The 18,093-nt window shown below is 42.2% G+C and overlaps 1 protein-coding gene across 1 annotated transcript in view; it reads right to left on the bottom strand.

The window, feature by feature from the left end:
- The window catches only part of MICAL3 (microtubule associated monooxygenase, calponin and LIM domain containing 3), a 165,867-nt gene extending 148,060 nt beyond the window's left edge, over positions 1 to 17,807 (bottom strand). Inside the window, exon 1 of the mRNA XM_067306880.1 lies at positions 17,718 to 17,807. The gene's annotated coding sequence lies outside the window, so the exon portion shown is untranslated. The remainder of the gene's footprint in view (positions 1 to 17,717) is intronic.
- Positions 17,808 to 18,093: the final 286 nt, after the last annotated feature.

Here is an 18,093-nt window from a genome sequence, read left to right as displayed (position 1 = left end):
CAGAACTGAGCCAGAGACAAAACTAAAACACCATACATACTTCCTCCAGCTGGCAAGCTGCACATTTTCATATTTGTCCCTCATGCTCCTAAGAGAAATAAGGAAACATAGCAATCAGTCTGGGGGTTGTTTTGATTTCTTTATGCTTCACCACCAATGTCAATATTGGTCTAAGAATGGTTCGTTAGTTATCTTTCTACAAATCCAGAAGTGGGTGCTTCTGCTTATAGAGAAGCATCTCCCTCTCTCAGTCAGAAGCATGTTAAAAAGAAATGTAAAAATCTGGAGTCTTTCAAATTACATTAAAAATGTGAGACAAGTCAGGTTTACTAAAAAGAATAAGCTGGCACTGGAAGACAAAAGTCATGAAACACTGTTCTGCCTATTTCCCTTTCTGAAGTTAGTAGTAAAAACTTCATTTTTCTTTGCTACTCTTACATTTCATTCCTATTAACATGCCAAGCAGAAGCAGCAAGAGTTTTGTTATTTTCTTGATGTTAGTCCTGGCAAACTGAGCTCCCTTTTTGCCACTGGTTAACCTGAAGCACGCAAAAAACGTCTGAGACACTACCTAACAAATTGTGGAACTCATTTCCACAAATTAATTTGAAAGCAAATAACTCAATGTGATCAGAAAAAAAAAGGAACATAGAAACAGATGGGAAAGGAAGCATCTGCAGTTAAGCTGGGTAATATTAAAAAAAAAAAAAAAAAAAACACCACACACTCCAGGGCACAGTGATTTCAAGAAAGGAAATTTACTCACTGGGAAACATCACAGCTAACTAGATGTAGCACACACTGACTTACACTGTAAGCAGAATACTAGATATTGCACTATGAACTACAGGATCAGCACCTTGCAAAAGAGGCAAGTATGCAGATGTTGACCCTCAAATATCAGCTCCAATCCAGTTCATAACTAAAATACCTGTTGTGTGATTGCCTATTAACTCACTAGTTAAAACGGTCTGAAATGGCTCATGCACTGATCTTCCCTGCCTCCATTTTCTTCTTGTCTACTGTAACAGAAACCCTAAAAAAACAGCAGGTATGACTGCTGCCCGGACTAGTAATTGTACTGAAAACTGCTATACTGCAGATTTCAGTACAGCTCCCAGTTTCACCTGAGGAGACAGGTGAATTTATACAGAATTCAGGGACTGAATATGCATGTGGTTAACATCTTTTAAAAAAGGCACTAGCTGCAAGGTTTGGAGGGATAGGAGGCCAGAGGGAAGAATACCAATTTCACCCATACTTGGCACTCAAGAGCTGTCTATATCACATTGACAAAGCCACTAAACAGAGTCACTAAAAACAACAGGAATGTTTTTTTTGTCGGTTTCCTGAAAAAGAGCACTTACTGATATAAAATTACAGTAGATGCCTAACTAATTAATAACTCAGGGCTGGCCTGAGAACTGGAAGACTTCAGAGGTAGAATTTGCAGACTGCATAAACAATAGAAACTTTCAGACAAAAATAACAATACATGCTGAATCAACAGTTTAAAAAAAGAGCCTGTTTTGATCTTAACATTCACAGTACATCTCCATTAGATCAGTCCTCAGAAAAGGCCAAACACCTTTTAGAAACAAGACTACAAGAAAGAGATAATAAGAGAATAGAATACTATTTTTATTTCCAAAATAATCAAGATTCAGTAGTAAAACCATGGAATTTAACTAAATGAATCAATGCTCTGAATCTGCACCCCCTTCTGTGAAACATTAGTCTTTCAAATTTTAAATCAGAATATTTGCACCAACAGAAAGATTTCAGAATCAAATACTGAGGTTCTTGGTTTAATATAATTGTTAAATGCATAGAAGTGGTTCATGAGGTCATCAGACATGATGGAAATTCCAGAAACACTGCAGATGTCAAAGAGGGGCTTCAATAACGCCGTAGGCAGCAAATAAAACACGCTATTAATTTCTGAAGTGTTCTGGTTTTAACTAAACCCCAACTTTTGACAGATCAGACATCACAATGCAACTATGAATCACCCCCGCCCCCCCCCCCAAAAAAAAGATTTCAGGGGTCACCTTTGCCACAGAATAGGCTTAATGCATACATCCCTAGAAACAGCTTTTCAAAGATGCAGTCCAATGAAATTGCCAACTTCACCACCAGTCACTCAAATTCTAAATTGCGAAGTATATTAGAAAGGGTTGTCAGGTTCATTCCAATACCATTCCGTTTCTCAGCAGTACGATTACCATATTTGCCTACCTGGGGATGCAAACAGTGTCCCACAGCATTGGTTCACATTCAGAAAGTCACCAAAATCAGAAAGCTGGTCTTTAAAAAAAAAAAAAAGTTCTCTGGCAAGTGATAATTATGATTAAGAAAACCTATAGGGTTCATGACTCTTGGTAAGGAAATAAGGAGAAGTTTTTATTTCACTTTTAATACTATTCTGTAAGTATGAGTTTGTACGCATTATATGTGCCAGTGGCACAGTTACAAGCTATCATAATTTTCCCAGGCCTGCATCTAGTCACACCCACTGATATCTTGCAAATTCATATCCATATGCATATGTAAAAACAGATGCAGGGTTTCATTAGTATATACATAAACATTCATTAGTTGCTATTTCATGCCCACAAACATATCACATCTGCAAGACAGCGAGAAGCTCCCTCTTAATGTACTGGTCCAAGGAAAAGGAAGAGATCTAGATTCTTATCCTAGCTGTGTCTAAGCTTATGGAGGTCAGCCACAGTGCAGTAACCCTGTGTTTCATTTATCTCCCTGCAAAAACATGAGGGGATACAAACTTTTATCCTTTTTGTAAAATGGCTGGAACAGATGAAGAAACCTCAGTGCACTGTTAGATCAATAATATTTTCACCATTTAAGAGGTAACACTACTTTCCTCAACAAGAATAGGCTACAGACAGAAATCCTGCAATGCTGCAAATGCGTATCTAAAGTTAGAGAAGAAAATATAGGAGACAGACAGAAAAGCAACTACCAATATCATTCTCTCACCCACTCCACCCTGGTTCATACACAAGTTCTGTGAAAAAGGAAAGACAGTGAGGTCCTTCCTTTCTAGTTTTACTTCCTTTCAATTTCTCTTTCAGGCTTTGTGTATCCGAGTAACATTCAGACCAGTCAAGGTTAGGTCTTCTGATTTTTCATTAGCACTCGTTTATTTGAAGACTATCCTAACTACGTCTGGTTTACACTCCTCCTTCACAAAACAGGGAGGGCACCTCATTTTGAGTTTCTCTGTAGAGAGGTAAGAAGCTCCATTCCTGAAAGCAGCTGCTCATCTTTAGCGAAGAGACAAAAAACCTCATTTCATTCTTTCAGAGTACAGTGAGAATTTAACTCCAACCTACCACTTCATAAACAAGTTATTTGAAGCACAGTGCTCCTACTCAGTTTTATGTGAAAGCACATTCCGGGCCACACTACAGTAAATGGTGTCCTTCAAGATCAGCACAAAGCCCTGTGAAAGAACCAAGCAGAGGAGCTACTTGGCCAACAATACCTCAATGTAATCCAGATAGGTACTCTGAATATCAATCTAAAATCTATCTTTTCAACAAAAACCTCAGAGTTAAGTACTCCAAATGTTTTACCAAGCTGCTCCTAATCACCAGCTAACAGGAAAATGCAGGCATTTCTTCAGTTATTAGAAGCCTCAAGCCTTTCAGATATCCGGCAATAATTAAGACTGAGTAAGTAGCATACCTTTTGCTAGTACAAATGTTATTATGAGGTCACATACAGGGTAATCTTTCTTTATAAAACCAACTGATACAGGTGGAAGAAGTGAACAAGTTTGCAGATGTACAAACTGGTCTTCTGGTCTGAGTAAGTCCACTGTGCAAAAAGGGAAAATAACCACTCAGCTAATAGTGGTTCTCTCAAAAATACTGTTCAATCTGACCTCTCAGCCCGGATCCTGAAGAGACAGAACATTATTAGAATGCAAGTGTTGAAACTAAAATACTACACAAGAGAAATAAGAATAGTGATACAATAGAAATAGTAGTTTTATGGCATCTAACCACTAACTATAATTTCTCTCCTGTATTACTTTCATCTGTTCTTCCTTCTTTCATAGGGGCTACCAACTTTTAACATTCCTCTTGAAAAGGGTCTTCCCTTTTCTCTCCAGTATCAAGTATGTCCTCTCAAATACAATCACAACCATCAAGCAGCAATTTCAACTTTTCTCTGTCATGCCCACCCCCTGCCAAGTAGGGCTGATAGAAACTATGCTGTCCTCATTCTACCATCAAACCATCTTCACCCAAATAGTATTGCCAGTACAGAAGCTATGGAACTGCACGGTAAACCTGACCAAGTTTGCTATTTTTTTTTCTTCCAGTAAGACTATTTTTAAGCCCAAATCAGTTTTCTGATCAGATTCTTCATGCACCCCCAGATAGCTGTGCTAGCACCACAGGAGGAAGAGAAGAGGACACAGCACCCCAGGATAGAAAACAAGTAGCTGGAGATAGGGGCACTGCCCAAGCCACTCCTAAAAAAAACCAAAAGAACAAACAAAAAAAAAACCCCAAAACACGTCCTAATTGTTTTGCTTTTGTATTTAGCTTTGATGATTGTTTCTATTGTTTCAGATCTGAAGAACCTGAGGGCCTTAAAGCTTGTCTATTTACTGAAAAGTAATGCACTTTATTGAACAACCTAGCTATAGGAACACTATCTAAAGCCTGCATAGAGAACAATGAACAGTTGTCTTGATTCTGATCTGTAACTTCACTACTCTCAGTATTTAAACCCAGGGGAAAAAAAAATGAGCTCCTATAGCAAGCATTATATTCATTCTTCCCCACTGTCTCTGCAGTAACAGAGTTTATTCCTACCCTGAGAAATGTCCTGGTTTTAATAATGCCGCCATACCAGGAAGAAGATGATCATTTTTATAACCGAAAAGCGCAAGTCAAGCAAGAAAGGAATTTTGTTTGTTTGCTTCTAAGGTTGCCTTTTTATTTAAGAAAACACAATGGAAAGTACAAAAATCTCAAAAGAAGAATGAAGCAGACAACAGTGCCCTAAAGGAAAAGAACACAGAGGCTGTGTTCCAACAGCAGGCAAGAATTAGACTGTAGATTGCTCAGCAGTGCAGACACAAAGCCCCCCTTCTCTCTATATATAGTTATACACAGACTGTCTTTTTAATAGTTGTCATACAATTGTTACAGTATCTCTACTAAACTTCTATTTCATCCTGTGGGGGTTCTTTGGGGGGGGGGGGGGGGCGAGGGGGTAAGTCAATTTAATACTCTGGAAAAAATTTTGGCACATCTTTCAGGAGCCTGAGGACAGGAACATTTATAAGAGCACACACAAAGGTGACAAGTAGCAGCTATTACACTTTTCACTGAAAGAGAAAATTGATCTCTGGAAAGATGCAGAACATTTAAAGCAGCTGGCCACCCCCCACCCAAAGGTCTCTCAGACAGATATTTTCCTAAATACCAGTCTATGTGGGTTGCTTCACTGAAGTGGATATTCAAGGTCACTCAGCTCCCCCAAATTCTACTTTTTCTTCTAACTAGTTTTTGCACACCTTAAAAATTGACCCTTAACGCTTTCTCTCTTTGCATAGCATCATGTCCAAGCACTAGCATCAAAGCCCGCTATGTTATGCGGATTCTACCATTAACCAATGCTCCATCCTACAATCACTCAAATTCTCAGTAACAGCACAGCTATTTAATGGATTTCCCCTCCAATCTCACAAACACACATGCCATGCATCAGATGTTTACTCACCCAGGAGCTCACAGCCTGCCACCAAGGGGGGAAAAAAGGTGGGCAACAGCTCCTAATTCCTCTGTGTTTGGCTGAACAGTATTTTCCCCTCTTGTGCGCTGTATTCTGTATAATCACTGCAGTGCTCAGAGCAAGCAGACTTGCAAGAGCAGCTGGAAAACAGAGCCTTGCATCTCCGAAGCTGAACATAGGTGTCCATCCCAGACTGAGGGTGGTTCTTTCACAGCAAACCTATCATCTATTGCTCCTTGGCCAGAGGGAGGGTCACAGTGACAAGTGGCCACTGGAAGGTCATAACTAGGACAAGAGAGAATAAAGCCAGAAAAAATCAGCTGAGGGGGGCAGAGAGCCCTTGTGTGTGTGTAGGAAGGGAAAAGAATAAATGGAGCAAATAATGAGTGAAAGAATGGAGTCAGTATACAAAGAAAATTATTTACTGAACAGACTATTTGTGCTGCTGACCTCAGTTCATTCCTCTCCAAGCTTTAACTCCTTATGGTCAGGGCTTTGCTCGGGAGAGTAGTAAGGTCACAGCTCATTTCCCCCAATCACCCTTCTAAGCAAGTTACAACAGCTGGATCCTGCAGGTGAAGAACATGCTTCAGCAGTGGATTGCTGTTCAACTTCAGTGCTCTATTAAGTGTCATGAATCAGAACATGCTTCCCAAAAGCCTGGTCAGCCATCATCGTTCTTCCCCTTCACCACTGAAGAAAAGGCTTTTTGAAACCAGAGTTGAAAGGGGTGGCTAGGGCTCATTCCTTCACCATTTTTAAGATTTTCCCTGAAAGCAGAAGCTTTCTGCAGTACCTGAATATTATCAGCTTACAAAAAGTTAATGTCTGCCAAACACTCCTTTCCACGGACTTTCCAAGGACTGCTGTATACAAGTTAATCTCATAGCCATGACCTTGTTCTTGCCACCTAAAGATTTTGGTGCCTTAACTGAAACTCCACAGAAACTGCCTGTGTTTGCTATGGGTAGCTGTGGATTAAACCCCAGCATGTCACAGCAACTTGCATTTTGCATGGTAGGAGCATCCTAAAGCATTACTTCAAATGGGAACACTAATCTTTTGCATTTCATTTGGAGTAACAGGAACTGAGATAAGAAATAACTGAAATACAAATACACTTAAATCATTATTGTGTTTGAGAACAAGAGCATAGACTATTTGTTCTCTGATATATATTGAGGATACTGCCTCCATATGAGAGCCTAGATGATGAAGAAAGCAACAAGCCGCTGTAAAATGGTGCGGTATGCAGTATAATTACTCATGTTAAACTTGTCATTATTTTGTTATGCAGCCTAGTATTTAATTTACAGCATAAAACAAAAGCTTTCTAGCTCACACCACTGTAAAGAAACTTTTCTAAATACGAGCCAAATTGAATGTCTGACTTTGCAGGCAGGCTAAGGGCTGTTCCCATTCTTCCATCAGCTGTCAAAGGACCCCAATTCAATTAAGTCACACAAATTAAAACTGAGAATTTGCAATTGCCATTGTAGTGAGTGAAACATATGATTCTAGTAAATAAGTCAAACTATCTTAGGCTAAGACAGCTGTTAGAGAGACCACACTCAGCTGCCCACCCTTCTGAATCATTTCCTGAATTACCACAATTAGCAATACAGCATTTTAAAGCAATTCATCCTCAAATTCAACAGAAGAAATTAACACTCATCTTACTTTACTGTGTTCATCTGACAGCCCCTTAATTCTAGTCCATTTCAGAGTTTTCCTTTCAAGAGCCATTTCTGTTGTGACACCAACAGGAATAGGGACACCAAGACCAGCTAGGCGTGCAGCAGGCACTGTCACTTCAAGTCTAACCCTTTATCTTGAACCTACTCATCTTTCATCATTTTTTCTTGTACTTCATGTTTCTTAAATTCCTTGCTTTCTTAAAAGTCTGAAACCAAAGTACTACACCTGACAGGTGAATTTACTAGCAGGCACCAACTGTGAGAAAGCATCACATGCCTGTATGTTATAGATAAGGTTTGCATGAATGCATAATAAAGAATTCACCACCATTGTCCTCTACCATCAAAAAGCCTTGGCTGCCTGGGATGCTTCCCTGTATGCCACTTGTTCCCTACAGTTTTATGAAACCTGTCAGGTTCTCTCATCCCTGGAGACGTGGGCTTTTGATATTACAAACCTAGAGCTCATCAAGAGTTTGATGAAGCATAAGATAGATTAGTCTAACAGCCAAACGAACAACAAAGCCCTTTGTTATAGCTGAAGGGTATGGGAATGAAGCAGAAGAGGAATGAAGATTTGGGAAAAAGACAAACCCTTGTATTTGGTGCTGCCATTTTGCCACATCCGGTTAATCAGTTTATATGACCTACATATAATGCATAACAACTTTAATTGCTATTCTGACACAACTGATCTAAAAACTTTTGATTAAGAGAGAAAATGGTATAAAGCAGAAACTCTACAACACTGCAGGAGTGGAGGAGGAGATCTGACCTCTTCAAAAAAAAAGGTTTTCTTTGAAGTTTTCTGGGGGAGGGCGAGGAGAGCAGTAATAGATCCCAGGCTTTGGCTAAGAAAGAAAACCTACAAAATGCTTCTCCTGGATAAAGTAAAATTATTTGGCTTGTGAAATACCTTAGTGCTTCAGGGGAGCTGCAATTCTGAGGTGACTATCTCAAGATGCAGCCCATCTTAAGATGGCAGAATGCACTGCAGGAGGCAAAAAGCCACCTTTTTATAGCAGAGCATGAAGGATGACGCACAGCAGTTTCTGAACCAAAACATTTGTTTTTGACAGTATTTCAGTTTGGGAAATGTCCACCTTTTAAACTACAGTAGAGGGTTTTTGAGAAAAAAAAGTAAAGAAATTTTCTATCAAAACCCAGTTCCAACAACATTTTCAACTACACTTAGAGAATAGAAGAGACAAACAGATTTTTCCGATGCGGCCTTTTAGAGGATTACCGAACATTTAATTCCTTCTATCCTAACAATGCAGCATTTTAGAGGACTATTGCTTCAGTAACTATCAAAAATAAACTCTTCAGAGAGCAGACAGCACTAAAACAAATCTCTTCAGACTGATAAGAAATCTAGACAATCATCCACAAAAGGGCACATTAGCAGAAGAATTCTCCTACAGAGGAAGCAAACATCAAGTGACACTCTCCAAGCAAATTAGCTGTTTTAGATCACAGTTGTGACTCTACATTTCCTAACGAACATTAACTGATTCCCCTCCAAGAAAATAATACAGCAAGCTGCTCTGCTAACCAGTTCCATGAAATATAGCCTGGAAGCATTCTATGTTCCTATTGGCTCCCCCTCTGTTAGGAACAGGCTTGTGGCAATTGCTAACAGAATTTGGTAATTTCTCCCCCATGCACACCAAGAATGAGAGGTGAAGAACACAGAAAATAAAAAGTCTGTGGGGAACACTACACAGAGAAAGAGAAGAGCACAAGGATCAGTAGGTTAAAGGAAGAAAAACATGTAGGAGGAAACCACAAGGGACACCAAGAACAACAGCAGCACTCTTTGAAGGCACCCAAGAAGCCAGTTTTCCAGTGGCAATATGCCCTGAGATGAAAGGATAAAACATCAGAAATGGGCCCCACAGTCGCTGGAATGCCAGACTCCTCCTCCCAGTGCTATGGGTGTTTAGTCCAACCAGGGCCAGAAGAAGGTCCTGTGCCTTGGGGAAGCTTTAGGAAGGGAGTGTATAGAAAGAGATGGGAGGGGAAAGTAAAGCCAGAACCCAATCAAGCAGAGCTGGAGGAGTGAGAGAGGGGCTATAGGCTGCATATTCAATGTACACATCAATCAGGATCTCTCTCCTACCCTGGAGGGACATAGATAGGAGATTCCTCCCTCCCCTCATGAACTACACTGCGAATACACTCACAACCACAATTGTATGAAGGATTTTCCAAGTTACTATAGTATCAGCAGACTGTGGTGTTGGCTCAGCATACAAGCTGGCCTTCTGGAATACGTCACTCTTCTGATGTTAAAAGGCCCCACCACCTACCGTCTGGGTAGAATATGAGACCAAGAAAATGGAGCAAGTGTGGTATGGGTGCAAAGAGTTGTCTGAGGAACAGTTCAAAAGCAAGTCCACTTGATGTCATGAAGCCCGAATAAGTTGCAGGGGAGAAAAAGAAGGATGTACTAGGGACATTTGCCCCAGCTGCAAACTAATTATTCTAGGACAAAGGTTCCCAGATCTCTCAGACTAATACACCTCCCCACATGTCCACAGTTTATATTTGTTTCTCCTATTGCAGCTTTCACAACATTCCACAGAATGATTTGATGATTGGTTCACCTCCTGAAATAACTCTCCTGTCAAGAAATATTCTCTTCAATATGCTGAATTCAAAACTTCCCAGCATTCATCCTGCTTCCTTGTTTCCAATATAGCATCTGAACATGAATGGAAAATAGCATCTGCTTTCTTCCACCCTTATCTGCTTTAAGCTGTACAATCTTCAGACCAGGGACTTCTTTACTATGTTGTAATACCAGATTTGGCACACCAAAGTCTGAAGTAGGTCTCCAGGCATTAGTGTAACGCAACAGGGACTGTATGTAATGCAAAAGGAACATGAAAAGTATAAGGCACAATGATGGTCTCAGTTGTAGAGGAAAAGTCTCTTGCCTTCAGGAGCTTTCAAAGAACAATATCCATTGCACCATCAGAGGTCATTCTCTCTTCTCTCCAAGGAACACAGACTACCATCACTGAGGAGAGTTATTAGTAGAGATCTGCTACTGAGGCCGTCACATTCTGGATAACTCCTCCATTTTCACATGGACAAAATCCTCTCTTCTTCCGAATTACTTACCTGAAAGTAGACCAGGTATCACTAACACCCAGCCTTTCCCTATACTTTCCAACCATATACGCAGTCCCACCCTCCCTGGAAAGTCCACAATATATTTAGATTCTGTTTATAAGCTGCAAGACAAACGACACTTATGAGATCCAAAAGAAACATGAAATAGCAGGCATGAGACACTGCCCTTCCCCGGCTCAGTAAAGAAATTATTCAAAGGCTAACTCTAAACTAGTCTTTCTTTACAACCAACACAAAAAGAGGCACTGCTCTAAAGCAGAGTTCTGAACAGAAAACTCACTTAACTAGTGATTTAGAGTAGTTAAGTGAATCATTGAAAGCTTGCCATGCTCCCAAAAACTAGTACCCTTCCCACCACAGTCCAAGGTGGCTTTTCTTTTTCAAACTGAGCAGAAGCTCTATTTAAAGCATGTGAAGTATCCCACAGAGTCCACACAGGCTGTTATGAAAGAAATAACCCTGGAGGCAGGCAAACACCTGCCTCCATCCCTCAGTGTACATCAGTTCTGTGCAGACCACCACACAACAAAAGAGGTGAGAAGTCTCCCCACCTGCCCTTTCTTCATCCAGTCACAAGACCATGAGGTTGCAAGTGTTGGAAGGACACTGCTCAACATGAGACCAAGAGTTAAGTCTATAGTCAAAACTTACATGGATACTACTGGATGGATACCAGTTGGTTTTTTTGTTTTGTTTTGTTTTTCAACTGGGTTAGAGTCAAACTTGGTTTCTGCTGTCTCAAGATTCACCTGTTTAAAGAACCATGAAAAAAATGTAAGCAAGTGTTAAATGGTGCAAATCTCTGCAAGCTGCAGTATCTCACAGAAATGGAGCAGGTTTTATACTATCCTTTTCAGAGGACATGAAAGGAGAGGAGGCCTCTTTAACAGTTGCGTAAGTACACTGCATATTCAGAAAGACTAGAGAGAAGCGCAAGAAAGACCTCCTGACTATCCCACTACAGCCAACAGTTCCACCAAGGCCGTAAAGAAATGTTAAACTGCTTGTGGCCATGTGAGACCTCTTTTACTTACATGGTAGAGATAACAAGTTAAGATATGATCCCACAAAAATGCTGCTGTTCCACCTACACTTTTTTTTAACTTCCACTGAGAAGTTTCTCCACAGACAGAAGTATGCCCCACAGGGTAAAGATAACCTAGTACAGGTCCTCGCATTTTAAGGGAGGTCACTATAAAAGTTATGTTATCCTTTAGGTCACTTCAGTTCAAAAGTTACTTAGAAGAATAGAAGATTATACTCCAAGACTTCTTCAGACACACCACCTGAAGTTCATTCCAAAGCATATTGCAGCCATGATGAAACAGGATGTAACTGAGGTAAGGTTTGCATGGAAGAGGTTTGTTTTGTTTTGTTTTTTTTAAATAAAAGTCCTCAGTGCACTGAAATGCCCTCTTTCCTCCTTCCTCCCATACAGCAGTTTCCAGCAAGCCCTGTCTCACTTCAAAGCACTGCAGATTCAGAGAAATAATTTCCAAACAGCAGGGCAGAAAGCAGTAATACAGAGTAATTTTCCTGCTGGCCAAAGAGGAAGTTGATGTAGTAAGCAGGTTATTTCCCAGATTTTAATTAAGCTGTACAACTGTAATACTGATACAGATATAGCAAGAGATCCATACCATAAGACAAATATTCCTACATTGATGTTGGAAACAATCAGCATGGAGAATGGTAAATTGCAAGATTTTAGTTGTGTGTCCTGCAGTAGTGTTTAAGAACAGAAGCCTAAACCAGAAATGCACTATGTAGTATGCTACATAGACATGGAACAAGAAAACACACCTCAACACAGACTCCAATCCAAGGGATGAGATGATTGCTAGACAGCAAGTAGATTCAAAGAAAGAAGCATAACAATAAGGCAGAAACAATCAGTAGAATAAGCAGCAGCCTACTCATACCACTGTCTAGCTGTTTTGGTTCAATCAGCTCACAGCAGGGGACTGCATTAAAAACTCTCTAGTTCTGAAGGCAGAAGATGAGGTAGCTCTATATATGTTTATGGGACTCATGTTGGGTGAAGAGCATCTGTCTGCCATTCCCCTTCCAGGATGAACAGTGTAAAGAAAGACCACATGGACACTTTAGTGAACACTTGAAAGTTAGCACCATTAACAGACAAGACTACATATCAAATTCCCCATAGTATGCCACCCAAAATGCCAGTGGAAATGGACCCAAAAGAAAATTAGTTTATGTCTGTAGTTGTAATATGAGCGCACAGAGGAACGATCTGCTAAAAACCCTAAAAAAAAGAAAAAAGAAAAAAAGCACTTTACTGAAAAAGTCATTATTTGGAATGGTTGAGTGCCAGAAAGAAATCCGGACATGAAGAGAGGGCAGCCTAAACTAGTTTTTAACCATGCGGCTAGACACAAAAGATCATATCTCAGAGAGGTTGTGGAGAAAGAATGGAAAAGGTTAACATACAACCCAGATAAAGATCTGGAGAGAGGGCAGAGATGACAGGCTGAGAGAGACAGGAATGTGGTGAAAAGCTTTTCCTCACAGTTTCCATAGCTTTCTTCACCATCCTCTCCCAAAAATGCAATTCGGTGTCTCACGTTGCCTACTGCAACGTTTACCTACTGCAAAAATGACACAACTTCAGGAGAGCCAATTTTTACTGGACCCAATCAGGTTTCTGTCTTCAACAAGAAGGTATGCTGCTGCTGCATACCTCTAGCAGAAAAGTTCTGAATGCTTAAAAAGTGCAACGGAATATGCTCCTCTCTCAATATTGGAATTATTCTGTTGTTAATTGACTATCTAAGAACAGCAAGAACTTGCATTTCCTTTTCTAGTCTCACTGAATACTTCTGAAAGGAGTCAATGCCAGTATCTCAGAAAAGAAAGGAAAGACATAAGTCAGTCTCCTCCTGCTACCAAGCCAAACCATTGCTGCTTGATCAAAGTTTTTAAAATAATAGAGAGAGAGGGTCAAAGAAAAAGCTGCCCACAGGGTTGAGCAATCTTCCCTTCCTTCAAGCACTTCCTGTCTCTGGGCACTGAGTTCCCACCACATAACAGAGCATCACAGTGCCTCTTCCAGCCAAGATACAATATACACAGGAGAACAGCAAGAGGTGTGATCCTGTCAGTTTACCGCTTACACAAGGGAACTAAATGCTGTTAACGAGAACCCTATCAACTACCTATTCCAACTCTCAAAATGAGGAGACTGCAGGAACAGACTAATAATTCAGTGACTGAATGTCCCAAACACTCAGTTGGGATCCAAATGTTCTCATACCCTTCACAAACACCCTCTATGAGCAGATCTCATTCTTGAGAGTATAAGTTTTGGGGTTCTCATGAATGCACTTTTCCTCCCCTCCTCCCCCTTGTGCAATTACAACAAGATGCTAGTCAGCTGGAGGAGGGAGGGGGAGAAAAAGGAAGGAAAGGGTGGCTATTTGATGTGCTGGTGTTCACTTACCTCTTGTTCCGTCTCCATTGTTTCAGGGTCCCCTCCCAGTAAATAAACAGTGCCTGTTTCTTGTATCTTATCAAAGCTTTTCCAAATAGCAGCATGGACACTAGCTCAATATCACTACTGCTTTATTGCTGCCTATCAAATTATGAACAGCATCTCTGTAGCTGACATCTCAGTTACGCCTTGCTGGTTAGCAAGGCTAACTAAGGTCACTTCTAGACTCTGGTGCTGCTGGCAGACCTAAGCAAGTGCAAACGATGCTCACTTGATAGAGCTCATCTGAAGAGTTACTTACTGGATTTACCAATGAGAACTGTCCCCTACTCCCATCTTTAAATGAAAGGAGAGATTATTCTTAGGATCTGCTGAAGTCTGAACACTCACCCAGGAAAATTCTCTCAAATTACATCAGCACTAGGAGTATTTCAGCAGTGTTAGAACAGCCGTACAGTACATTGGCAAAGCTGTATTTCACGACCATATATTAACAAAACACTACATAGTGAAGACAAGCCCTACTAGTACACACATGCTTTACTAGTATAACTGAACTTCTGCTAGGACCTTAGACACCACAGATCATACTGCTGACTGACAGCTATGTTTGTGGAAGATTTTAGTGTAAACCCAACCTCAGCCATAAGTGAAAGGATTTTTCCACCCCAGGCTGTTAAGATTGAGATCAACTGGCAGAGAATAGATTCCTAAAACATCAGTGCTGGAAGCTGTATGGCAGAAACAAGTTTTGACCAACCTGTTACCACAGCTGGAGGACACAGGGATCCAAATGCCTAAACTATGGTAAAAGCACTGAAAACTGTATCACTAGAGAAAGTCCATTCATGGGATATGCTATTGCTCTTACTGGCAATGTCCTGTGGCACAATCTAAACACAATGGAAGTCTTCTGTAACTACAAAAGTAAGACAGCACCAACATGGAGGATTCTCTCCTTCCCTTTAACTAGAGGTACATTGAATACTTCTCTAAGATTATCTTGAGAAGACAGCCCTTGTGCAAAGGAAAGAAAAAGTAATCCATGACAGGATTAGTTAAGCAACTGAGAAATCATTCTGAAACCCTGCAAGAACAGAGGGGTGCATCCACCTAAGGACTAATTCTGCCTCAACTTTCTCTAAAAGCAAAACAGACAGCACCAGCTCTGCATTACCGTGCATACAACCATAATTCAAGCTCACTCAAAGAAAAGTAACAGTGCCATAGCCTTTATCAAAGGACACCTGCACCTGCAAATATCTAAGATTTCTCATGTGAGGCACGTTTGCAGAATGTTTTTAAATGTGAACAGAGAAAGGTTAAAAGCAAGATATTTGAAACCCAGAGAGGTAAGAAAGCTTAGAAGAAAATGTCTTCCTGACCTCAAGCAGCTGGGTTTTTTGGTTTTTGTTTGTTTTGTTTTTTTTCACCAGGCATATACAATCACATACTATTTACAGATCCTTTCTTAACACAGAGGATTAATCAAGAACAGGATTTGTTTTCAAATTTATCAATTTGTATGCAGGTACATGTTATTCATAATCAACACAACACTTAGCTGTTCTCTGTACAAATATTAAAAAAAAACTGTTAAAATGAAAATCTTCAAGGTTGTCCTGTAACACTTAAGATGAGGTCCCCTGCCCATTAATTTAGGAAGTAAAGGATTTCTAAGTTCACCGATTAGCTATAAGGTGCACATTTCAACATAATTTAAGATATCTGTGAATACAAACCTAGCAAGCATTTATCTCCAAGAACACAGATGGATGTAAGTACTTTAGAAAGCTGCAAGCTAAATATAAACATGCTTGATTTTTAACTAGAGTGTGAAATTTTCACTTTCAGCTGTATATGAACGTGTAGTGGATTTTTGGTTGGTTTAAAGGGACACTGTCAACTTCAATCTAACTCTTAAGTTTAGTTTTCTGCAAATAAGCTTTCACAAAACCTTAGACCAGTAGAAATATTCCCATGATTAAAGAAGTTAATTCCCATGCAGTAAGTTATTTTTACCAAACATGTCCCTGCAGTACAACGAACTCAAACATAAGTGCTGAAAATGTGAGAGCGAAAAATAGTAGAATAAGCATGTTCTCCAAAAGAAATGAAAAAAAAAGATATTAGTATAACTATTAGGAAGTCTGTTTCAAAAATGCTCTTCAGATAATCTTTTTTTTTTTTTTTAACTTGGTTAACTTTTAGCTTTAAAAGTTTGTAAATAAAATGAGCCCTAACAGTCTGTTTCTGTATATCTAGATTTTCTAGCAAGAGGCCATTTATTTGCTCAGCTTCCCCTAATCTCCATACACCAGCACAGACAGTTATTCTGTGCTTTAAATAGAATGTAAGAACCCCAAATTTAAGTATGAAGTCTAAAACTAAAAGAGGTTTCCGAGAGATATTTCATTTTGCTAGCTTTTAACAGAAGTACAACAATCAAAAAAGGAAGCGACAGTTTTTGTAGTGCCAGTCTTGAAAGGTATTCCTCCATCTCAACAAAAAGTTATTGTCGATTGCTCCACAGCAGTAAACTTAAATAGATCACTGGATGAGGTAAGTGATAACTTCCTCAGAATAAGGAATGCAGCTGCTACAGGGAGAATGCATAAGCAGGTTTCTGTTACAATGAAAGGAACTAATGCATAAGCAGGTTTTTGTTATAATAATAAAGACTGCTATATGTTTAGAAGCAGTTGCCTTTGTTAGATATTATAACGTGCCAAATAAGCATCTTGGCATGACAGCCTGCAAAGACTAAGTCTGTATCATAACAAGAATGCAGAATAGGGAGACAAGCGTTAGAAACCGGGATACAGCTTGTACTGAACATATCGAGGACAATAATAATAATTAAAAAAAAAAAAAGCTAAAGGCTTCTGTCTGCAAGACAAGCACAAGCTCTAAAATGAGACCTGTATACACAATTTCTGATGGGGCGGGGGGGGGGGGGAAATCATAAGCTATTTTATGATGGAAGGGCGAAGGGTGCTTCGAAGCAGGCACGGCTGCCAAGTTCCCCGGCGGCGTAACGCAGCCCGCGTAACGGCTGGCGAGAAGCCGAAGCATCTCGCCGGGCACCTCCCGGCGGCCGCGGCGGCCCCGAGCCGAGGCGAGCCCCGGCCGCGCCGCCTCGCCGCGAACGCCCGCTTGGCGCCCGCCGCCGCCGCCGGCAGCCTTCCCCTCCCGCCGGCACAGGGGCCGGGGACGAGCCGGTACCTTTCGCCCGGCAAACCCGCCCAAGCCCGCGCGGGCGGACGGCCGCTTCCCCGGCGGTGCGGCGTCAGGAGGCCCCCAGCGCGGCGGCCTCGCCTCGCCTCTCCCCGGCGCCGAGCCGTGTAATGAGGTCGAGGAGGCAGCGCGGGGCAGACGCCGCCCGCCGGGCCGCCCCAGGGGTCGGGTTTCGCCGCAGCCCCCGGCCTTGCCGCCCGCCGAGACCCCGCGCGGCTGTCAGCGCCCGGGGCCGCCGCGCCACGCCGCACCGGGCCGCTCCGCGGGGCGATGCCGGGGACGAAGCGGACCCTCCCGCGCCGCTAACGCCCGCCCGCCCCCTGCGCAGGGGGCGCCCCCACCTGCCGTGCCGTGCCGTGCCGTACCGCGGCGGGCGGGCGGGAGCGCGGCGCCGCCGCCGCCTCGCTCACCTCATGCCGCTCCGGGGGAAAGGCGGCGGTGGCAGGGCTGACGCGGCCCGAGCCGCGGGGGCGCCGCGCCGCGCTGCGCCCGTCCGGCTGCCGGCGCGGCCCGACCCTGCCCGACGCGGGAGGGGGCGGGCGGAGCGGCGGAGGCGGCGCGCGCACACCTCGGCGGCGGGAGCTCCCCCGCCCCTCGCCTCGCCTCGCGCGCCGAGGGGGCGGCAGCGCAGGAGGAGGAGCGCGTGCGAGCAAGCCCGCCACCCCCCCTTCCCCGTCCCTTAAAGAGATACAGGCGCACGCACAGCCGGCAAGGGGCGGGAGGCGGGAACCGGCGCCTCCAGCCGCCGGGCCCATGACGCTTAGAAAGGGAGGGAAGGGGGGAAGG

The sequence above is a fragment of the Apteryx mantelli genome, chromosome 1 (assembly GCF_036417845.1).
Source record: "Apteryx mantelli isolate bAptMan1 chromosome 1, bAptMan1.hap1, whole genome shotgun sequence".
Lineage (NCBI taxonomy): Eukaryota > Metazoa > Chordata > Aves > Apterygiformes > Apterygidae > Apteryx > Apteryx mantelli.
Note: the sequence above shows the minus strand (reverse complement) of the source record. Positions and strands in the feature narration are given on the sequence as shown.